Genomic DNA, 25,229 nt, shown 5'->3' with positions numbered 1-25,229 from the left:
ATCCAAATCACGGAAGTCACAGAGTGCCCTTGTCTGTTGTTGAGTTTCTGTGAAATTGTTTAACAGGAGAACGTCAAGGTCCAGACCAGAAAGCCAGCTCTCAGATGTTAGGGGCCTCTTTAATCCTTTCTCAAAAGATATCCACAGTATATTCAGTTTTAAAAAATGCAAGTTATAGAACAGTACTTTACTTTTAAAAAATATCAACAGACATAGAGAAAAACTTGGATGAATGTGTTATTGGTTATCAAAAATGAGTCTGTCAAAAAGGGTTAGAATATGGGGATTTTCACTTTCTACTTTCTGCTTTTTTGAATTTTTTATAATAAGCATGTATTATTTTTATAATCAAAAAGGCAGTTAAAATGTTTCTAATTCGAAATAAAGACTGGGATTCCATCTAAGTAATCATGACTATGTTCCTATTCACTCAGTGCCCACATGGTGAACATATTCTCTTTTCCATGTTGGCTCTCCCCCACGGGAGGGTTTGGAGGTAAAGCTACACCTTTGCTCTTAAAAACAGATGATGGCCACAATCTGAGTTATGTTTCATCATTAAGGGACTGTGGATAGGGCGAGGTGATTTAAGTTGCAATAATCAAGACAACCTGTAAGCCTCTCCTATACCCTACTTTCTTATCCCTAAGGATAGAGGGCTGTGTACCAATGCAAGCTGTTATGAGCACATATAATGGGAAAGTCTTAGTCACTGGTCCCAACTTAAAAGTTGACAGCACTCTAGCTCTCAAAAGTATCCCAGTTTAGATAACAGGTCACATGCCTAAGAAAGGCTTCCTTCCCAGAGGAAAGATGATTGTCTGAGTGACCTGACAAGTATGGAGAGGGCTGGCTAGGGAGGAAGAAAATCGTGGAGCAGCATGTGCAGAGGCATGTGATGGGTGGGAGTAGGCGGCCACTGGAGGAAGCTAGAGTCCAGTGTGGCTGGAGCTCAGGAGGAGCTCGGGGACCATGGTGGAAGATAAAGCTGGAAAGGAGATCTAGGAGCCAAGCACTTAGGTCTTGGAGACCTTGTTAAGGAGTCTGGACTTTACCTGGAGAGCTATGGGAAGCCACTGAGTTATTTTAAGCAGGATGAGATATGAGCAGGGTTTGTATTTTGAAATGGTTCTTTGTCAGTAGCGAGGAGAGGGGTGATATGGCTAAGAGTTGGTTCGTGGAGGCTGGGTGGGTGGTCCTCGCATGGGCCAAGTGGAAGGAGTGGTGCCCTGCACTAGCGTGATGATGGTGGAGATGGGGGATAAAGGAACTATTCATAACTGAGTAGATAGACAGGAGTCAGCATAGTGCTCTTTTAAAAATTACAAAGTATGTTCATTACTCCAAGTCCTGAACGGAAAATGTATACACAAGAGAGCTGAGGCGAAAACAGTGAGACTGGCTTATGGAAAACCCAACCTAAGTGCAGCAGAAGGTGGCCAAGGTTGATTACATCATCTTCTTATTCAGCATGTTATGTCATCCCCAGAACCGCCCCTCCCTTTTGCTCGCACAGAAGAAACTACTAATTGATCACAGCACCCTTTCCTGTCAAGCCCTGGCAGGGTCAAAGAACCATTTTCAAACCAACCTTCCCAAATCAAGCAGCCTCTGAGAACTGTTCAGGATTATCATCTGTGAAAATGTCTATGTGCCTTCTTGCTTATTTAGGAGAGTGATTATTTCATGAATGTTCTTGCTGATGCAAATTTCATAGCACTTTATCTTTTCTCCCCTGCACCAGGTGACCCGGACGGATGGCAGAATTGCGAAGGGTGAAAGAAAGCTCCACAGACACTGTGGACATGTTCTGCATTATTTGGATCCAGATGGGTCTAAACTTTTCAAATGAGATTAAAATAAGGTAAACCAAGGAAGAAATGAAACGTGTTCATTTTGAATTGAGGAAAAGTTTGCCGTTGTAATGCACCTTCAGATTTGGCTGGCATGGAGGGGACTTTGCTGTACTTCTGATCTTTATCTCTGCTTAAAAAGACATATTGCCTAGGAGAAGAACAGAGTGGGTGAAGCACCCCTACATCATTAGTGTGCTTGTGAACGTCTGATATGCTAATAGGCAAAGTGGGTGGAATGGAATTGCTCTGAAATAAGTAAAATCTTAGCTTTCAATTACCTTAAAAATGGGCTTAATTTGGAGAGTTTCATTTAACATATTGTGGGTAAAATCAAATTTTGTTTTTTTTTAACTTTCTTTTGCTAATGCAAAGCAGAAGTGTTTTGTGTGCTTAAATAGACTAAAGTCTCATTGGGGAGGGTCAGAGAGCTGGGATTTTCATATTTTGGATACAGTGGATACAGTCGTTTATTTTTCCTAGGATCATTATATATATATATATATATATATATATATATATAGTAACATGGTCAGCCAGCCACCACCACCATGGGAATATCACAGTAGGGATTCACAGAATTTTGTAATTGCTCCACTCTGTCCCAAGAGAAAAAAATCCCCTTCCCACCCAAAGGGCCCACCCAAAAAGAAAACTATCCTAGGACTTTTGCTTCTTGTAGCAATTGCCTCAGATAGCTCCTCTCTTCCAGACTGTTCCTCTGTGCCCTGCTGTTTTATTTCCTATGGTTGTATCAATGCAGGGGAAACCCTTTGCATGGGGCAGGGACTAAGGGCGTGGACTCTGAAGTGACACAGGCCTCCCAGCCAATCCAGACACTACTCTTTATGATCTGCATGATTGTAACTATATCATTGAACCCCCTTGAGTCTTACTGTTCTCATTTAGAAAATAGATCTAGTAATAGTTCCTACTGCCTAGAGTTGTTTTGTGGGTTCAGTGAAATCGTGCATGTGAAGTGGTAATACTGAATGGGTATTAATAGTTGTCATTATTGTTGCTATTATTCTTTATTAATGTTAGCCTGTAGGGGTTTGATCTAAGCCCAAGGCTTCATGCAGATGCCAGCCTCAGTAGCTGCGCCAGCAGTCCCCACCGGGTATTGCAGCGGTGGTGGTGATGGAGGAAGAGGTGGTGACGGTCACATCAAGAGGGAGAGAAGTGTATTGAATGGAGGAGGACGAGGCAGGAGGAAGGCAGGTTGGAAAGGAGAGGCTGGGAGAGCACCTGGAATCAGGAAATAGCACACAGTTGAAACTGTGATTATTGAATCCGCGAATCAGTGGAGTTTCTTATCCAAAGTACAACGTCAGTGTTGAAAAATAACCGATAATATGAAATTTCTTTTAATGCCTAATCACACTTGAAACACAGTGCGGCAAGTAGCATTTTCCCTTGGCATTTAGAATAGCTAAAGGGTTTAATAATAAGAACAGCCATTCTGAACAATAGTGCTTAGACCACTTGTAAAGAAATGCTGCAAAGAGCTTGTCCAGTCAGAATGCAAGAAATGATTTCACCTAACCCTCAAGAATGTTAACTGCGAGACCTGCCCATACAGCGGTTGGCATGGCACTTATCTCCACACGCCTGATTAGACAATTGCAGTCATTTGGTTTCTGTCAAATACACCTGGGTTCTAAGTAAACACCCTGATTTATGTCTATTGCAACTTAAAATAGAACCAACATAGTCAGGATATAGCTGTTTAAGATCATGTGTGCATGGACCTTTTTTTTTTGGCTTGGAATCATCACAAAACAACCACTTTAAATTTCTATTTATGAGGGGGGTTGCATGGAGTTCAGTTTAATAGGCGTAACCCCCCCCCCCATTTCAAAGAAGTTAAAATCTTCCCAGGCCAGTTGGAGTAGTTATTAGGACCACACATCCAGTATCCAAATTCTGGCTCTATCTGTTTACTGGCTTTGTTATCTTGAAAACAATCACTTTATCTCTCTGTGCCTCCCTGGCAATAATGATGGTATCTACCTCTCAGGGGTGTCTTGAAGATTAAATGAGTTGACTGTGTACGCAGTTTGCCCCAGATGTAGGCAGGAAGCTGCGGGGAAGAGGAGGGGAGCACATAGAGAGTTTAGAAAGAACAATGAAACCAACTAAAAGTCTGAATGATATTTGTTACCACACAGCTGCAGTCTAAACAATATCAGTGATGACATACTTTTCCCCCTGGGGTGGCCTGCTCCCTCCACCCCACTCTTGATCACGCCACAGGGATTGGTATTAAGAACAGTGCTTGGGGCCAGGTGCCATGGCTCACTCCTTTGAGAGGCTGAGGTAGGGGGATTGCTTGAGGCCAGGAGTTTGAGACCAGCCTGGGCAATATAGCAAAACCCTATCTTTACAAAAAAAATTAAAAAATTAAAAAATTACCCAGGTGTGGTGGTGTGTGTCTGTAGTCCTAGCTACTAAGGAGGCTGAGGTGGGAGGATCACTTGAGCTCGGGAGTTCGAGGCTGTAGTGAGCTAGCATCTCACCACTGCACTCTGCCTTGGGCAACAGAGTGAGACCCTATCTCAAAAATAAAACAAAACCAAAAGAACAGTGCTTGGCATAGAAATATCTCAATGCATTGCCACCTGCTATTATTTTTCCTTGAAGTTCCTTGAAGCTCTCATTACTTGCTCAAAATCCTTCGTTGGCTCCCTACTGCCTAAAGAAAGCTAGTTCAGACTCAGCTTACCATTCAAGGCCCTTCGTATCTGATTCTAGCGTATTTTTTTTCTAATCATGTATCTATGAGACGCTTTCTTTTAACTTTAAGGGAAACTAACAGAATTGTTTTTCTGGTCACATGCACGTAGTGTATCTCTTATCTCTTTATAACTAGAGAACACATGTTCTTCAAGACCTAATCCAAGTAAAATCTATTCTGAACTTCTCAATCAAAATCATTGCTCTTGCTTAGAACTCTCCTAGCATTTCATCTTCGTTTCTCTTAGGGTTCTTTTTTCCTTCTTTCCAGCTACTTACATCAATACTTTATCTCTCTGATGGCACTCTAAATTCCCTGGGACAGAATCTAAGTCAAATTGACCTTTGATTTCTCACAATGCCTTGTACAGCACTTTACTCCTAGTGAATATTAATACAGGCATGCTGAATAAATGAATTCCAGGAACTGCTATGGAATGTCTTCCAAAGCCAGTCTTTCTATGTGGGGAGATGCTTACCTTGCCGCCACAATCATCATTCAGCAAAAACACCATACGAGGCAATTAGCCACACTGTACATTTCATTCAGCTCTCTCTAGAGATTTAGGAATTGGCTGTCATGCTAGGGATAACCAACTGTATAATCTGATATGTGAAAATTTGGCTAAAGATGGTCATTCGAGTTATAAATAGTGAATGCTGTACGTATAGCAAGAATATACTAGAGATGATTCTAGAAATAGAAGATATATCATCCTTGCCCCTAAGTCTGATTGGTAAGAAAAAAAATTCTGCTAGAAAGTAATCAACACTTATAAAGTGATGTGTAAACGTGTGTATATAGGCATATACACATTCGCTGGAGAAATGTTTATGTATTTGTGAAGAAAGAAGTTACCAGAAAAGACAGTCATTCAAGGAACTTCTGAGAGCAGGAGGCAGTGGTGCAGGGGGCTGAGTGCTGGATGTTCTCTGTCTCCCCATCTGCCTTCCACCCCACTAGGGAGCTGCCCTTCGAGGGCGCTTTCCTTCCGTGTTCAGCCAACAGAGGCACTGGCAGGATTGAAGGACTTGAAGGAAGGACCAGCAGAGGGTCAGGCTGGGGATGGGGCGTGTACCCGCCACAAGTCCTTCCTTGCTAGGAGGCAGGTCAGCTGCTTCCCTCTAGAGAAGGTTCCAGCTCTGTCCAGGCAGCTTGCTCTCAGCTCCTGTCGCTCCAGCTACTTCCTCAGAGTTCCTGTAACAGCTCTCTTCCCTCACCCCTTCAGGGCGACAGGGAGTAGTCATTCTTTGCTGTAGCTAGCCTCCGTGTGCTTCACCCTAGCTCGGCCTAGATCACATCAGCTGTCCCTTTAGCAACCTTCCCTAGGTCACCCTGTGTGTGTGGCCCGTCTGCTGTGGCTGGGCCTCCACTAACGTGAGTAAGGAGGCTAACGTGGGGGTTCAGCTCCTAAAACACCTATCGGACGTCTTTCCATGTTGACCATGGTTCAAAGCACTGGGGATAAAATGAGATGAAAACAAAGTCTCTGCCATTAAGGAATGTCTAGTCTAGCAGGAAATTTAACCCTTTGCACTCGCTTGCTTTTTTCTGATTATCACTTGACATTATCCACACTCGACATCCGAGTGCAAAGGGTTAAGCGTAGGATTAAGGTGGTTTCAGGTTGAGAATGGGTGTTAGAAGGATGCGTTATAACAGGGAAACGAAGAGGAGGCACTTATGGAAGAGATGAATAAAGCTAAAGGCAGCTGGATGACATTTTATCATAAAATATTTATAGCATTTTTAGAACCAGAAGGGATAATGGCTGTTTATCTACCCCGATGTCTTTATTTTGCAGAGGAGAGATTGCAGGGTCCATTGAGTTAAAATGACCTGTCCGCACTACTCAGTCGTGACAAAGTGGAGGGAGACCCCACGTATCCCCACTCCCAGTTCACTGTTCTCGCTCCCCTTTTTTCTAGACTGTAGATCCTGCCAATTCTAACTTCCATCTGTGTCCTGCCTGCCGCTGTCTTTGTTGGCATCTTCCTCCTGAGCCATTTTTCATTTCAGAGCACTTGAGTATTTGGAGCAGGGAGAGTGAACTTATTGATTTCAATATTCTCATTGTCACAGTCAGAGGGAAAGGTGAAGAGGGCTGAGACATATGGAGGTGAAGTGTGTGGTTAAGGACATACCACCAATACTAATCCATTGGCGACCAGAAGCAATTTGAGTGTCGGCAGGCTTTGAAATGTTTCCAAGCCTCCTTCCTGTGCTCGCGAGTGTCCTGGATGCTCTGGCACGGCCGGGGCGCTAATCAACATCTTGTGTGGAGCTGATTCATCCTTCCTCCCACCAGCGCCGGGCCCAGGCTGGCGTGCGGGGTGAATTTTTCCATAGGATATTTTCGGTGATGGGAAAAGAAGCTTCTTGTTTAAAATGACTTTGAATGCTACAACTTAATTTATTGGGTGCTGAAAGACTAGTGTCATTCACACAAGTAACTGTGAATGGTTCAGAGTTATCTTAAATATTAGGGTTTTAGTAAGAAAAAGTGCCATTTATAGAGTGATTACTGTGTGGCGTGCACATTCCTGAGAGCACCGCATGTCTCGACTAATTTGATCGTATGATGTAGACACTACTATGGTTACTAATATTACTATTTTCGCTTTACGGACGAGGAAACAGAGGTGCACAGAGTAGAAGTTACCTGCCCAAGGCCACACATCTTGTACGTGTCGGAGCAGTGATATAGACCCAGGTACCCGGCCCCAGCGCCAGCCTTGTTTGTACGTTACGTTAGGATGTTTATACAGACAGTTGTGCAAAAGCTAGTGTGCTTTTTCATTTGCTTTCCTTTTGTTGCCTTTTATTTTCTGGAGCAGCTTCATTTCTAGGCACGAGGGTGGGGAAATTGGGGGTAGATATGTAACCTCTGGAAGCAGGATCTTCAACCCAGGACCTGTCATGAACTTTTAAGCATCAGGATCTGACCTCAGTACCTTTCACATATTTGAGGCAAGAAAGCAGGAGCATGATATGTGCGTGGGTGGAGGAAGGTTGGGGCGCTATGTATGGAGTCTAGAGAAAGGCGTGGAATTGAGATGATGATGCTTAGGTTTTCCATGAGCTCCCAGGCACAACAGCACTTCTCTTGGTGCTAGGGTGGCCAGCTGTCAGTGTATTTGGGACTGAATGGTTTTCTGTAATGTGGGACTTTCTATGCCCAAACTGAGAAAGTTCTGGGTAAACTGGGATGAGTTGATCACCCTACTTTTTGTATTGTTGGGGCTAGTTGAAGCTCACTTCCTTCCCAGACCCTGGAATCGACCTTACCTTAATTCAGTGGTTCTTAACACACAATCCATAGCCCATTTGCATCTGAGGCACTTGAAATCCTTGTTAAAAATGCTGATTCCTAGACTTCATGCTAAACCATTTCCATAGAAGGAAATGAATAAACCCAAATTTCAAAGCTCGGGGGCTCCGGATCTATCACCCTCACTGACTTGATGCTCAGTTCTTGTCTGTAGGATCTTGTTTATTTCCCAATCCATATGTGTGCCTCAGTTTCCAGAACTGTTCCTGGTCTCTACACCCCACTCTGCATCCGGGTTGTCTGCCTTAAACACTGATCCAGCTTCCCATTTTCTATGAGACCCTCTTCTGTTCTCTCGGAACCCAAATTTCTCTTCTGAAGTCCCACTGCCTGTAGATTTCCAGGAAATCAAGCTCTACTCTTGTCTGATGCTACCTTCACATCTGCTGGTCAGAGGCAAGGGGAGAGTAAAGCAATTGTTTCCACAATTCTTGTAAGAAACTGTTTGTTTGTTATACAGTCAACAGCTTGAAACATCTACATTGGCTCTTAAAACAGGGCCCATGGGAGCCTGTATCTACCTAAGGACAAGCACGCATATATATTTGTTTATTTAAGCAGGGAATTTGATCACAGCTAATGCAAAGGTGGGACTCCATGCTCACTGACCTTTTTGGCATCTGGTATTCTATTCAGTGTACCTGCAGCTCAGTAGCAGCCTTCCACCTTCGCTCCCTACATTTCCTAGAGAACACTTAACTCCGCTTAAACATCTATCGTACTCTGAAATCTTGACTGCCCAGGTAGAGCTGATCTTTCCTCTTTTGGGTCCTCACTCTGTGATAGTAGACTCTCCATTTCCATCTGCAGCGGAGGCTGTGGATGTCCTGCCACTATCCTTTGGTCATTTTAAAGTTCACCTGTAGATGTGGTGAACAGTTCCCCTGTGTGCCCGTGGCTTCCCATCTCAAGAGCCTGCATCTCTCTGCTTCTCTGCCTAAGGGCTTTCTCTGGCCAGGCAGCCTACAAGTTCCAGGGACATCCTTTAACCAGTAAAGTAGAGTGTGATGGAAGAGTCAGCTGCCCCTTCCCTCACAGGGTGGTTCTGAGGTGTACTGTGCAGGGCCCCAGTGGAATGGAGCCCCACTTGCCCTTGTGGTAACCTCATTTGTGTTCCCAGGATCCCCTTCTACATAAACTACCTGTACCCACGGCCTTGTAACAGCATCTGCTTGTGGGGAAAACCCAAACAAAGCCACTGTCTTTTCTATGTCACTAGATGTATGTATTTATATGTCCATCTTCTCCTCTTAGACCGGATGTGATCCCTCTGTGAGCGACCTTTGCCTCCTAACATGCAGCCCGACTCCCAGTGAATGTCTGTAGTGTAAAGGAATGGGTTTCACGACATTTCAGTGATAAAATGATGTCTCTGAGGCACTCTAAAATCCTAAAGCGTGTCCTAAAGCCACCATTGTAGTTCTATAGGAATTTTAGTAAAATTCTTTAAAAACTTAGAAATCTACTAGGTTTTTACAAGGAACCTTAATATTAACTCTTTTATTATATTAACCAGAATATTCCATCTTATTTTTGAAGTAGATAAAAGAGAATTTATTGTTTTTTTCTAATTTTTTTTATTACCTTTGCCTACATTAGAGAGAATCTGGGTCATTTCTTCTTGGTATGTAATATCTAGTGAGCTTATATTGAAAGGAAATCTTTTCATCTGTAGATGATGCTAGTGCTAAAGAGTAGTGTGGAAAAATTGTTAATAAATTAAGATTCCATTACATATATATAAAAATATATTAGACTCTGAAACGAATTTGAATTATTCTCCAGGGATTATAGTCTTTAAATATCTTCTACTGGAGAAAAAACTCTGGCAATTGTGTGTCATTGTGTCATTTTGTTAATGTTGTCAGAAAGCTTTAAGCTGGAAGGTCTTGAGCAATATTATTGAACCAATAATTGCAATTTCCATCTGGAATCAGCAAGCAAGATATTTGACATCAATGAGCTTTTTCTTCATTGTTTAATTTTTTTTCTTCAAAGTTATACACATTTAGTTGCTTCAGTAGTAAAAAAAATACAAAGCCTGTAGAATTATGACTATGTCACTTTGCTTCTAGCAAAACAGCAGAAAGGACTGCAGGAAGATAATATGAACTAACACAAGATGCACCAATCGCAGAAAACAAGTTCTATTTATAGAGAGCATTTATAGTTTAAAATGTACTAATTTCCTATTTCTCAATCTTGCTCTATATAAGAATAAATGATATTATATTCAGAAGATCAATGAAAAGGGTGAGCTTACAAGAAGATTTATAGATAATTTATATCAGAAACATTATTGTCATGAGATATTATTTTTAACAAATCACTCAAATAATCCCATATCATTGAACTTTTGGGTACCCTATTTTTCAAAATATATGATAAGTCAAATGTCAAAAAATTTGATAGACTTACTATAGCTATGGATCTAAATCAGAAAAGACTTTTCAGGAAGAACATAAATGTTGATGTGGGACTTTTCAATCAATAATACTAAAAAAATAGCAAGAAACTTATTATTTTTACATATCTAGCAAAACAATGACATAACCATTTAGATAAAAAATAAATTAGTTATTAAAGAATGTTGTGCTATAGATATTTATTGTACCAAATTTGATTGACCTTGACATTGCTCCTTTATTTTATTTTAATCTCCCCAAGAGTAAGACCTTTCCATTTCCCTTGGTGAATGCACATGATAGAATTTTAATTATATTTTGAATGGAATTTTTCCCTTTAAATATTAAGAAAATAACCCTTAAAAGTAATTGTGGAAATCCTCATGAAAGGACAATAGAAATAGGACATTGTGATTTATTCCAAGTCAAAGAAACCATCTTCTAAAGCAAACATATGTCACAGGTGTGTGGTTTTCTATAAGAAAAATAGATTGTTCTATACAAACAGATGGTAAAGCCTGAACAATTAGAGATAACATACTCCAAAAGTCTAAATTTGTCCGTGAATCTAAAGGGAAAATAATAGAACTAATAATTTTCTTCCTTGTAAAGAGCTATAATCTTCTTTCTTGCAAAGTTCCTGGGAAGTTTTGTTCACGTAAGGTATAGCCGAAGTGTTAATCTTCGACTAGTGTACAATACCAAGATGTGCTCCTCATGATTATTCAATTACTACGTACTTGGATAGAAAGTCTTACTGTATATTCAGCCCATGCATTGAAATTCTTGGATCAGGAAGAAAATTTAACCAACCGTGAGGGAGACTGGTTTCTAAACCCATTTAGCCAGATTATATTTTGATAGTGTTTTGAGGTTTTTAACTGGCATTTCCTTTAAATGGGCCCTTTCATGTCCATTTCCTTGAACAAATTACTCTTCTCTTATTTAATTGTAAAAATTCATTGTTCTATATGGGAGAATATGGCAGAAAAGCAAAGAAATTACTCAAAATGTGCCAATAACAACAACAAAAAAACCAAAGGCTTTTGTGTCACAAGAACCTAGCATTAGTTTCAAAAGTTAAAGCCCTAAAGGATTTAGAATATGAGATGTATGCAATAAACAATAGATTAGATGAACTGAATTACAGGATTCCCCCCAGGACACTCACCTTTAAGGTAGGGTTAACTACGTGGGAGCAAAGCATTTGAGAAAACTTTATATAATATCCTTGAAGAAAATGTCTGCATATGATAGTGCTTTAAGGAGACTCAAAAGTTGGATGGTGTATACGTGTCAACTTTGAGCCAGGTTGCGAGTATCATTCTATGTGTTTCTGTTTTGCTAAATAATTTTCTTAATAATTTAGATAAGATATAGAAGGGTTTGCCAATCAGCTTCATGGAAGGCTTGAAATTAAGGAAGTTAGAAGTCATGTTAGAAAATATATTGCAGATTCAAACAAAACCAGCCAGTGGGGCAAATTGATTTAACAAGATAAAAATATGCAATTATAAATAAATGTAAAGACCTATGCTTAGGGTAAAAACACAAAAAACAAAACACAAAAAAAACATAACTTAACCACACAAGTGAAGGGCTGATAAGGCCTGCTTGAAAAAATATTGCTATGAGCAAAATCTGGGGCTCTGAGTTAATTTCATGTTTAACCTGAATGGGTGACATTTTTCCAGAAAAGATAATATTTCATTGGGTTATATTTAAAGGGATGGGAATGGACCCAGTGTTATTTGTACTGGTCAAACTATACTTGAAGATTGTGCTCAATTTTGATTTTTATCTTTTGGGTAGGTTATTAATAAACTGTAGGACATCTAGGGTATGTGGCTATATTTTATATTTAGCAAAAATATTTTTGAATTCCTATTATGTGCTAGATACTCTCCTAGCTACTAGGGATATAGTGGTAAACAAGAGTTTCTAGAAAGAGGGGATGATTAATCTGGAGATGGTAAAGGGAGTCCTTGCTAGTTGACAGCATTTGAACAGCTGACATGTGGAAAAAGAATTAGCCCAATATTGTGTGGCTCCAGGGGGATTAGGCAGAATTTATAGGGATGCAGATTTTGGTTACAGCATCTGTTCACAAGTGAAGTGCGTGGCCTTGGGTTAGAAAGTGCCTTGTCATATTCTTGCAGAGGCAGAAATGCATCTGTCAGGGTAAATGATATAATAGAGAAAACACTTAGCATGGTACCTGGGACTTCACAGATGCTCAGCCAATGAAACAAAGTAGTTGTACAGGGGATTCTTGTGTCTTGTGGGAGTATGTGATAGATGATTCTAGAATTCTAGAGACCAGGAGTTATTACCCATCTTTTTATACTCTATGTTCATCACTGAATTTGGCTTATGGTTGGTGGTTTTAACTATTTAATAAATAAGTGAGAGGTTTGTATCCTCTGCAAGGTTGTACATTTATAATTATGATGTTAAAGAAATAGCAGTTAGTGTTCGAAAGTCATTGTTTTCAGTTCAGTTTTTAGAAGCGATGTGATTTGATGTTTACATGTTTTCAGCATCTTTTTTTCCCAGTTACCATGTTTCCCCGAAAATAAGACAGGGTCTTATATTTATTTTTCCTCAAGAAGACACCCTAGGGCTTATTTTCAGGGGATGTGTTATTTTTTTTAAGCACGGCACAACAATCTACATTTATTCAAATATAGTTAACTCATCTTCTTCTGGAACATCATCATAACTCTCCAAACCCAAATTCCATCCTGAATTTCTTGTGACTCTATTTCCTTTAGAAACATTGGCCCCAATCTCTCATGTCGAGCCCTAGAGCTCTCATGGGGCAGATGAGAAGGGCTGCTCGTCTTCTTTACCGCTCCACAACGAAATGCTTGTCTTGTGCAGATGCGCTGCGTAGCCATGCCCATCACTAGGGCTTATTTTCGGGGTAGGGCTTCTATTGCGCAAATGCTTAGAAATCCTGGTAGGGCTTATTTTATGGGTAGGCCTTATTTTTGGGGAAACACGGTACTTAAAGAAAATCTCAATTATTCTCAGGAGCACACAAATCTTTTTGTCATTTTGTAGAATGTCAACATTCAGTAGCTTGTGGATTTACTGAGAATTTATAGAAGATTCATAATTTTATTCTCCAAATCAGGCATGAGCCTTTCAAATCCCAGCTCATCCTGTTATAACTTGCATTATTCTGATCCACACAATATATCTTTCTCCTCATTTATGAGGTCCTTTTACTTCCAGAAGATTTTCCCTATTTATTTCTTCTCAAGATGAACATTGTCATTTTCAACACCCTTTCTAACCACCCTTCTCTCCTCCTAAACTCATTCTGAAAACACTTGGTTATTTCCAGTTCTCTCACAAGCTGCATAAACATGTCAATATTAAAGATGCTATGACTCCTGTACTGACTCTTAAACGCTTACTATGTGTATCGGGGCCTTACGCAAATTATCTCATTTAATGCTCTTGACAACTTGTTGTGTTGATGTCGTTATTCCCAATTTGCAGTTGAGGAAATGGAGAGTCAGAGAAGGTCAATAATTTCCTCAGTGTTATACCACTCATTAGTGAAGCGTCTAGGGTTTGAACCCACCTCTTTATCTTAACCCCACATTCTGTGCCCTATTCATGTTAACTGGAATTTTAGATAGAAACTGTTAACACGCAAAAAGAAGAAATGGAAATTTGAGCTTTATTCTGAATGGGGTTTATCTTCGTTGAATACATTGTAGAGCTCCTTACTGCAATTAACCATAACAATGAGATATTTAAAAGACTGATACCTCCCAAAGTGTTGACATGCCTTCAGGGTTAGGCAACTCCCTACTAATGAACTAGAAAGGCTTTTCCAGAAGAGGCCAACCTTCTCATTTTAGGACAGAGTGGTGCACTGACTTGCTCAAAGTCACCTAGCTGGTTATCAGCCCAATGAGGACCAGAGGCCAGACTTCGATATTTCCAAAGTATTCCTGGAGAACTTTGAGTGAAATCATGGATGTTTTTCCCTGAGTGGAACCTCTCCTCAAACATAAGACACAGCAGCAGGTATACATTTGATAGTTTCAAGCTAAAAAAAGAGATCTTGATTTGAGATCAAGCAAGTGTTTATAGAGCATTTTTGAACCCCTTAGAGAAAGGTACTTTCTAAATAAAAGTTTCATTCGATCTTTTTAAAATGTTTATTTTAGGCAAGCATCCTTCTCATAAAATATTTACACATGTTTTAATAGCAAACATTCACATTAGTGTGTACTAAAGATCTGAGATTTACTTAACCAAAATTATTTGCTTTTCTGAGTCCAACCAGCAGGATTTCCAGAAATCCAAAAGAGATAAAGGGATTTTCTTACAAAGCCTGTTAAAGCATCAGATAGGAATTTGGAAAGGGCAACTCTAAATACGACTCATTTAGAATAAAAACTTTCTTAAGATCTTGACTTGAGGAGTCTACACTAGCTCAAACACCTGCAAAATGAGCAAATAAGGCATAATTTCCCCAAGACATTATGCCAGAATCTTGCTAAATTCTTTTCACTGCCAAGGACTCAGTTAATGTTTCAAAGGATGAAGCACAGCAGGTTTTAGCAGCTTTTCTGGTTATCGAGAAGAGAGAATAGATTTAGGAATTGCCTGTTTTATCGAAAGGAAATAGATAAGCAATAGTCTTCTGCCTCCATTGGAGTTGCTTCTGGAGCTGTCAAAATATTTCTAATGTTGGCAGCAAGCCCTGTGGTAGGTATATAGTTGAGCAGAAAACAACTCCACCTGTTTCTCAGAACTTATTTTAAATAAATCTTCTGGGAAATCATGAAGCACAAACGCTTCATGTTAAAAGAAAATCTCACTACCGGCAGCCCAGCAATGTGGCAGACAGAGCATCAGGACAAAATTTTCAGGAGTTCTAGTTTCTTCCCCTAACTTTGCTGCCTGTCAGATTACCAGCCAGGGCCTCAATCCCCCCCTCTGTAAAAGGAGAGCATGGGACAATTGCTAAGGCTTCGCTAGTGTTCTGGTCATCACTGTCCTTCCTGGTGTCTAGCTGTGGCTTCTACCCAGGCTTCAAGTGAATCCACCTCACAGAGGTACCATCTCCTTACGAGATCTCCTTTCATACCCTCCTGGCTTCCATCTGCCCTTGTAAATGATATTTCTAAGGCAAAAGGCACACATATGAATTCATCTTTTTAATCACTTTTCCTACTGTTGAAAATTGTATTAGTAAAACTTTCTTGGTTGTAACCTTACTAGAGTCTTTGCTCTCTTTCAGAAAAGAAAGAGGAGGTCACTTAAGAAAATAATTTAAGTCAGTTTTGTATGGGGATTGTTGAAAAAATTAACTCATTATGCATTGTGGTAGCAGCTGGTTAGTTACTAATGATGTGATCATGACAAGGCTGAATGTACTAAGTCTGGCCAGAGCTAGCAGTTGTTAGCCTCAGCTGAATTTATAAAATGTGATGGAAGGCAGTGAGGCTTATTTCTGTAAGAGTGGTCTGTGGTTGAAAATTTTCACTCTTTGCGGCTACACACTAATTAGGTCTTTGGATCCAAATTGGCCTATCAAATAGAGTAAGGGGAAAAAAGTCAATTAATTACATTTTTAAAAAGTAGAGTTTGGCAAAAGAATTAATCTAGTTGTACTTCTAAATACATGTTTTTCAGTTTGTAGATCAAGACCCATTAGTGTGTTCACTAGTGAGATCAATGCATTGAATCATGGCCAGCATTATTTTTAAAATAAAATTCTAGAATAGGAAATATCAGAGTATATCATAATAATGGTTAGTGTTGGTTTGTGAACATTTATTTCATTTATATAGAGAGAACATGTGCTGTACCTGGCACATGTAAATTTCATGAAAATTTCTCACTCCTGGTCTGGTCAAGGGAAGGTCGATTTCTCTAGGAAACAGATTCCAAGGGGGACACTTATGTGCAGTGAGTTTACTGGGAAGTGCAGTGAGGGAGCACCCCTGTGAGAAGGAGCAGGAGGCAGGGCTGGGCAGGAGAAGGAATTGCACAGAGATGTGATTGCAGCAGAGGTCTCAGCCTATCCCTATGGGGAACTGTGGCACGTGGGTGGCCCTGCAGAGGAGTCCTGAATTGAGGCCAGGGACGGTGGGGCGTTTGTACCCCCACTGGTTTTAGGCTGCTCCTGGGGGAGGGACATCACTTCAGTGCGTAGCTCCTGTCACTGGCCAAAGGCAGTTCCAGAGAGCTCTGTGCTGTGTGCTGGGCAGCAGCATGCGCAGCCTGCACAGCTCTGGAGCACCCCAGCGCTGAGCGGGGGGCCATCTGGGAGGCACCTACGACACCTGCACAGCCACTGCACAGATTCGGCCTGAGTCAGATTCGCCTTCCTCCAGTGTATGAGCTCTCAGCCTTGGCGTTATTGAGATTCGGGGCTGGACAAATCTTTGCTGTGGGGCTATTGTAGGATGGAATAAAGAGCGTGACCCCAGTCTTGATGATTGACCACTGACCACTTTCCACTCCTACCACCTGCTATTTCCTAGTCACATCTGAGCAAGTCCTGAGAAAGCTTGGATGGTCTTTCTCTTGCCTCCACTGGGGAAGTTCATGCTGGGCAAAACCCAGGCCCGTGGTTGGAAATCTTCGCCTTAGCTCACTACTTAACCACAATACAAACTCAAGCCACTTTCAGACTGGCTTTGGTACCTGCTCTACTTTCTAAGGAAGCCTCATTATATGGGTAATAAACCTTCATTCCCTGTTGGTGGGTGTGGGTCATCACCAGTCTTCATATCAGAACCAAATTTGGGACATAGGATAGTGAACTGCAACCCTGATCTCCTGCAACCCCCTAGATGCCATCCAGTATCCCCTTTCCGAAATTGTGACAACCAAACTGTCATTGCTAGATGTTCTTGGGGGACAAAGTCACCCCTGGCTGACAACTACTGCCCCAGGTATAAATGAACCTCAGCTGGATGGGCCATTGATATCAAGATTTAAGCCCATAATTTTTTGTCCCAAGCATTTTTGTATGATACCCAGAAAAAGACCAGTGATACCTCTGAATCTTAGTGACTCAACAGAATGGTAAAGATATTTTCATATGTTCTGTCTGATTAATTGGGACATTCGATTTCCTGCTTCTAGTCTGACTATGAAATCAGAGTGGGTGGTCTAGTGAGAAAACAGGCTGAAGGCTTTAAACTTTGATTGCTTTATTTGTGTGGCACATTAGCTCCTTCTTTAGAAGGCAGATAAAATCATTTAGGCTCAGTAAAATGGGATAATGTGCTGATTTGCATTTGCCTGCCATTTAAAAAATCCATTTTATGAAGTGGGAGTGAAGCAGAATGGTATAGTTGGATTTTAATCACTAGAGTTTCTACCTCCCCACCTGGGGACTATTATGCTATTTCAGAGACTAGCAACTATGGACTGCAAGAAAAGTAGGAATGACTGAGCTGAAGGGGTGGCTCTTAAGTGGGTGATTGCTGAGACTATTTTTGCTACCAATTGCAGACCACAGAACCCCACACTTTACCTTGGTTGCTTTAATTTTTAAATTCATGCTTACACTAAAATACAGGGGTTAAGAAAAAGTGGAATTGAGCTCCACAATTGCATTAGACTCATCTAGTAGTTATTTTCAAATACCTATTTGGCGTAAAAGAATAAATCTCCCCCACCCCTGTTTTCATTCAGGAATCCATTTTTGTTCATAGAAATGAATAGCATTGTTTTTGTGACTTGAAAGTTAGAAACTTTTCCATTTTGATGGTACTATTAACCAAAAATTTCAAGAATATGACAAAAATTAGCTCATTTGTATAGTACTTTAATCTTGACACATACTGATGGACATTTCAGCACTGCATATCATGGTTTAGTTCATTCAAAGTGGATTTTATTGAAGAAAAAGTAGGATTTAATGGAGGAAATTATTAACTTCTCTAGGAAGAAATTGTTGTCCTATTGCTGGGCTTGAGTGCCAAGAACACGTTGGAGGGAACGAGTGTGAAGAAAGTATAAGAGCTGGGACACCACACAGAAGTCAGTTCAGTGTCTTTTTCTCTAGGCAGGGTTCTTTTGATTGCTAGGATAGAGGCCTCCTAAAGTTAGAGCTAGAAAATTGGACATTGTTATAAGGATTCAAATAGGTCTCTGGGAATCGAAGGATGGGACATGGAGTATTGCTTGGCCTCTGGGAATCAGAAAGATCACAGAAACCAGGCCTTTGCCACCATCTCTCAAAATCTTTTGGCTTCTGCGTCGGGTTTGTGCCATTTTCTTGCTGCACTATGGATTATTATCCTCTGGTAAGTACTCAGATTATAAATGCACTAAGGGCAAGAGTTGGCGTGACTTTCTCTGACCCTCACACAGTTGCTGGCCCAGAGTCCCAAAGCCAGATTTCCAGGAGAACAATCTGATTGGCTCGGCCTGAGCTATGTATCCACCCTTTCAGCATTTGCCCTGTCAGCTGTGACTGCTGGGCTCTCCTTCTGCAGTGTCGTGGGGGGACGAGGATAACCAGCCAGGTCTGCTGGGCTTTCGTTTTAAAGATGAGGGCATTAAACAGCCATGAAGTGAAGGGATTTGTGTGCAGTTACACACCCGGTTACTGACTGGTAGACAGCAGTGGAACCCAGGGCTCTTTATTCCCCTACAGTCCACACCATCTTCCATTTTTAAAAATATCAAAGGTGTATTCTATTAATATATGTCCTACCTTTCTAGCATTTCTCCCTAATTAAAGGGAAGGAGGACACCCTTGGATTAGGAAACTGAGGCAATGGGTGACTTGCAAGTCACAGAAATGCACCTGTTTTTTTTAATTTAGTAATTCAGTAGGTTGTCTATTTAGAAATTCAGTAGGTTGTCAATTCAGTTTCTTTTAAACAGCTTTATTGAATATAATTTATATACCATACCATAAAATTCATGCATTTTAACCATTCGATACGAGTGTCGACTGTAGTTGACAGCCACAGATGAACGCGCACAGCGACTTTAGCCGACAGCCGTGATATGAAGGTGCACAGCCGAGCATCGACTTTAGCCGACAGCTGTGATATGACTTTTCCAATTTTTCATGTATCAAAATAAAATTGTGAACGTTTAAAAATAACGTAATGAAAACATATATGTATATGTTAGCTATTCTGATTTACATCACAAGTAAAGCTGCCTATAAAGTAAAACAAGCTTTCAGTGCTTTCAAGCTTTCCTCATCACACAAGAGCAAAATGGACTTGTCGTCAATGCACAGCACACACTATCGTGCGGGCTGTGAGTGCTGGCTGTGGGCGAGGGTTCGCGGCCGGTGAGCTCCGTACCAAAGTGGTTAAATGTATAAGTCAATGAGTTTAAGTGTATTTTTGGAGTTGTACAGCTATCACCACAATCTAGTTTCAGTATATTTCCATCATCTCATGCCCATTTGTAATCCCTCCGCCTTTCTAAACCAAACCCAAAGCAATCACTATTCTACTTTCTGTCTATAAGTTTGTATTTTTTGAACATTTCACAAAAATCGAATACTATAATCTGTATTGTTTTTGTGTCTGGCTTCTTTTACAAAGGATAAGGTTTTCAAGTTAATTCATGTTGTAGCAAATAACAATCAGTACTTAGTTTCTTTTTATTACTGAAAAAACTTCCATTTCATGGATATACTATATTTTGCTTCTCTTTCCACCAGTGAAGGGTTATTTGGTTGTTTCCACTGTTTGGCTATCGTGAATAATGCTACTGTGAATATTTGTGTGTAAGTTTTTGTGTAGACATATATTTTCATTTCTCTATTCACCTAGTAAGGGAATTGCTAGGTTATATGGTAACTTACCCATTCAAGGAACTGTCAAATTGTTTCCGGAAGTGACTCTACCATTTTATATTCCCATTAGCAATGTGTGCAGGTTTCAGTTTCTCCACATCCTCATCAACATTGCTTATTGTGTCTTTTTTATTTTAGTCATCCTAGGGCATATGATGTGGCACATTATTATAGTTTCGAATTGCATTTCCCTAATAGTTAATGGTGCTGAGCATCTTAACATGTGATTATTTTCCCATTTTTAAATTCCAGTCATTTTCTCATATTTAAATTAGGGTGCTAATCTTTTCATTATTGAGTTGTAAGAGTTCTTTATCTAGATACAAATCCTTTATTGGATATGATATGCAAAAGTAAATTCAATTTTACATATGAAACAAAAATTTAATTCAGTATGTGTCGTATTTTTTGGCTATACTATAAGCCAGGCATTGTGCTAATATTGTTATAAAACCTTCTTGTGTATCTTACTTGAGTGGTGACTTATATTTAAGGTAATACATGATATGCCATAATAGATGTGTGGACAAAGTGCTATAGAGATGAAGAGGAAGAACTAATTAACTCATCAGTAGATAATATAAAATAATAATTTATAATTATGAAACTTACTGGATGACAAACAACATACTAAGTATTTTGCATATAAAATCTAGTTTAATTCTAATACTAATTTTACAGAAAATCTGGCCCCACATATTCTCATTCAAGGACTTTAATAGTTGAAATTATATATAATTTTAAACCAATTCTAGAAATATATATTGACTATCTATGTACAAATAACCATGGATAACACTAAAAACAAGAATGTGGACTTGGCTCTTATAAATCTAGGAAGGGAAAGTGTATATTTGTAAATTACTATTTTGTAAAGGTGAAATATTTTCATGTCTCTTCAAGTAGCTATGAAATCAAAGAATAGGGAGGACTGATAACCTATGAAATTAGGGAAGGTTCTTGTAAGAGGTAGTGATTGGGCTCTACATTGAAGAATAGAGAACATTTTTAAAGATAAAAATAGATACTAGTAAGGTGATAATCTATCGTTCATACTTGGACAAGAGGAGAGAGACCAGAGAGAAAGGAGACACTGTTACTAATTACACTGATATGATAGGAATAAACTGGGGCTGGGAAAACTGGATGCATGGTCACCCTCGTCATTGGAGGGAAGATACCATAGGTGGAAAAGATACAGCAAAAACTCAAAGATGAAAAAGGGGGAAGTTTGTTTAAGGAAATGGCATATGAAATGATGTTGCTATGCTTCCCAGTACTTTTATTCATAGGGGATATATTTAATGGGCTCTGTCCTTTCTCACCTTGGTGGGTCATGAGTTCAATTCCCTACTAATTCCCTACCTTCTATTTGGGGGCCAACAAGGGAGAAGGATGCTGGGATACATGAGTAGCTAGGGATGTTGGATATTCAATAGCCAGTGGGCTGGATCCTGGGGCCATCACTTAGCTCCTAATTCATTTTCTTTCCCCAAGTGGGGTCCTTTTTCCTCCTTTCCAGCTCAGTATACCAGTTTTTCTACTTCTGCAGTCTAAGTGATCTTTCTAATTCCTCCTCCCCCTTTCTAGCCTAGTTTTGTCTGTTTTTGCCAAAAAGCAAACTCTGCAAATTTTTCTGTCTCCAACTCCTGCCAGCTAATTATCTGAGTCTTTGTTTCTGGTTCAGGGTGAGCCAAGGGATGAAGGTGAGTTATCACATTGCCGTATACGAGGGCAGTGGTGGTGGGACTGGAAAAATTCAGGAATGAGGGACATGATTGTTTTCAGGGCAATCCCTGCAGTCCAGTTTCAAAATGCAGAATCTCACAGAAGTAGAGAAATTGAATTAGTTTTCAACCGGTAACATATGATACATTACATATAGCAGAGGACCTAGATATTTACTAGGGAGCTCGAGTTAAGACCTTAGAATGGAAGGACAACCAAAAGCATTGGTCATGGATGAAAAAGGTTCTGAAAAAATGTTTTTTAAAAATACAGTTTTGTTTAGAGGAAGGTCTGTGAACAAAGTAGCAGTACTAAAATCTTGGGCATAAAGAATGTTTAACATGGGAAGGCATGAGCTATGTCCTTTGCAAAAATAGTGTGGACCTACCCAGACATCTACCACTGGACCTTCATCTTGACATAATCATATTTTATCAGTTCTTTTGCTCTAAGGATTACACAGGCCCTTCCCATGAATCATTAAGAGGAGAACTTTATATGAGGAGCAATATGTAGATATGGGATTTGTTTGAAGATACTGCGTGGAAGTTAAAATCCTCCTAAAATGATGACCTGAAGAACCTTCAGCTAGTTTCCCATTTATCAACATCTCACTTTGCATAATAAAATATAATGATTCTAAGATTTCCAGAGCCTATGTAACCTCCCTAATTTCCACATAAAATATTAATATTAAGTATCTTTATGGTAAGACCTTGGTTTCATGTGCTTCTAGAGCAATTTAATAAAGACACCATTGTAATAAACTGGCAACATTTCAAAGATACCAACTAAAGAGCTCCAAAATGAAAAGAAGTAATCTTTATGTATACTAAGCTAATTAGAAAGAACTTGGTAATTTAAGATTTTTCATTGTAGTTGTAAGTCAAAGTATAATTAAGATAGTGAAAATAATGTTATGAGACACTGATATTTTCATTCCACTGATGCTCCTGTGAAGTAGATCAACACACTTGAACCGTCATTATTCTGTTAAAATTGAGTCAGTGCCGAGTGTCTGTCAAAATTTATCACATCCGATTATGAAGTCACATTAGCTATAGTTTATTTAAACTGCCAACACACAATAATCTCTACAGAGATTCTTATTAAGAGCATAAATCCAAAATAAATGAATAAATTCATAGCATTATTGCAATAAACAGAGAAAGTTCTTTCTTTGTATCTTAAAGGTTATAGGATTTTACCCAAGTGAAGAGCTCTGGGCTTCATCTTATACAACGTGATATTTTATCAGTGAAGAAATTGAAAGTCAGTCAGTTAAATGATTTATGCAAGATCACATAGCTAAACATCATTTAATCTAGAACTAGAACGAATGTTCTAGTTCTAGTTCCCCATGTTCCCCTGATTTTCCCCCAGAATATGTCTCAGTCAGCTTTTCCATAGGAGGTGTGTGCTGATAGTTTTCCATGCAGATATGATCTGTAACATCACATCTTAAATGTTGCTTCTTGGGATTTTTGAAGGATAATTAATATTTGAAAACCATGCTGAAATCCGAAATTGCTGTTAACCACAGAAGGACAAAAGCAAAGAGTTTATGTTTATCAGGGTTTTCTCTTCAGTTTCTCTTGCAGAATCTTTTTATAAACTGTTTTCCCAAAGAGTATGCCCTTAATTGAATGTTGATAGCTTAGAACAACTGACTGGCAGAGGTTGTTGGCTCTCCCGTCATGCATTTCTCTCTCTGGTCTGGGTATCCATTTTCCATGCGCTGGCTGTTTTAGAACAGTAGATGCCTTTTATTATTGCTGACATAGATCTTGGTCTTTTTTTTTTTTTTCACATTTGCACCATGTAGATTGATTTCTTTTATGTTTATTCAGCTAAAACTTGCATGCTCGAGAGAAATTGAAATGGTATGCCATTTGTCATTTTACCTGGCCATGTCTTTAAATAACACTTGCTTTTTTAATTGAATATTTGAAAAATAATTTATGTATAGAATTTATATGAAAGCAGCCTGGCAGGATATTATAATATCATCCATCTGTTGGTCTTATACTGCACTTCTCCCTATTTCTTTTTGTATGATATACTTTTTAGGGGGATGGGAATTCCTAGGTATCCTTTTACCTTCCTGTACCATCACCTGCCTTCGGGACTTTGTCTTCACTGCAGCTTTACTCTAGTTATTTTTTGAACTAAAAAATTTAGCATGAAATAACATGGCACAGGTTTTGAGTTAGATTGTGTGGGTTTGACTTTCATTCATTTCCACTCTTTGACTTATTGTGTGATTTACAGCAAGTTACTTAATCATCCTAAACCTCGGTTTTGTCATCTGTAAAGTAAAGATAATAAGAATGCCACCTCATAGGACTGTTTTAAGAATGAAATGTGACAATAGTACATGGTACACCATAATTGTTACACAAAAATTATGGGCTATTATGTTCATTATTATTTTAAAGTCTGTTTTAGGAAGTATAGCATTAGGCTATAAGTATTATTAGGCTATATTTCAGGGAATAACATTTGCACTGCACTCTCCACTTTTCCAAAATTTCTTCCTCTTTCTTCCTGCCTTCCATTGTCCTCTCTCCCTGTTTCCTCACTCGTACTTTCTCTTTAATTCATTCATTGAGTATTTGAGTACCTACTAACTGCCAGGTATTGGGCAAGAAACTGAGAAAACCAGTGGTGACTGAAAGAGACTCAGTCCCAGCTCTCAGGAGCTTGTAGGATACTGAGGGCAGGAGGAGCCATTAGTCTAGAAATGATGCCAGTACACAATTACAAACTGTGACAGATACTCCAAAGTAATGAGCACCCTCAATTTATTCTTTCTCAGAGAACTGTGAAAGATAATAACGTTATCAATTAATGTGTGTAAGGTGTTTGCGTCTTGCGAAGCACTTGTACTTTGTTTTATTTGTATCCTATAAGGATGATGTGATATAGATATTCCCACTCCAAGATGAAGAAACCGAGAAGTTAAATGACTTGCTTTTAAGGTCACATAGTAATCTTATTAAAAGACTCAAGACAGGATCTTCTGTTTCCAAACTCTATATTCTTGTAATAATCTGCAAAATACGAATTTTTGAAATTGCCTTACTTACCTGGCTGCTTCTGGAAATGACTGTGTATCTTAAGGGATGTGTGTTCAAGTGATATCTTTGATCCCAAACTCTATGCTTCAATCCCTAAACAGACCAGTTGACCAGCCTAGCTCTAGAGGCTGTGGTTATAATCCCACTAGTTCACCTAATAGCAAATTCTGCATAACAGGCCGGGCGCGGTGGCTCACGCCTGTAATCCTAGCTCTTGGGAGGCCGAGGCGGGCGGATTGCTCAAGGTCAGGAGTTCAAAACCAGCCTGAGCAAGAGCGAGA

At 39.6% G+C, this 25,229-nt stretch overlaps 1 long non-coding RNA gene across 3 annotated transcripts in view; it reads left to right on the top strand.

Moving 5' to 3' along the window:
• The window catches only part of LOC142865020 (uncharacterized), a 585,997-nt gene that overhangs the window by 316,343 nt on the left and 244,425 nt on the right, over nt 1-25,229 (top strand). For 2 of the 3 annotated variants that reach the window (XR_012915320.1, XR_012915321.1), the window contains one exon: nt 1,745-1,864. The exons of the other annotated variant lie outside the window; for it this stretch is intronic. This is a non-coding gene — a long non-coding RNA (uncharacterized LOC142865020). The remainder of the gene's footprint in view (nt 1-1,744; nt 1,865-25,229) is intronic. 3 annotated transcript variants of the gene reach the window in all.

This window comes from Microcebus murinus, chromosome 28, assembly GCF_040939455.1.
Source record: "Microcebus murinus isolate Inina chromosome 28, M.murinus_Inina_mat1.0, whole genome shotgun sequence".
NCBI lineage: Eukaryota > Metazoa > Chordata > Mammalia > Primates > Cheirogaleidae > Microcebus > Microcebus murinus.
Note: the sequence above shows the minus strand (reverse complement) of the source record. Positions and strands in the feature narration are given on the sequence as shown.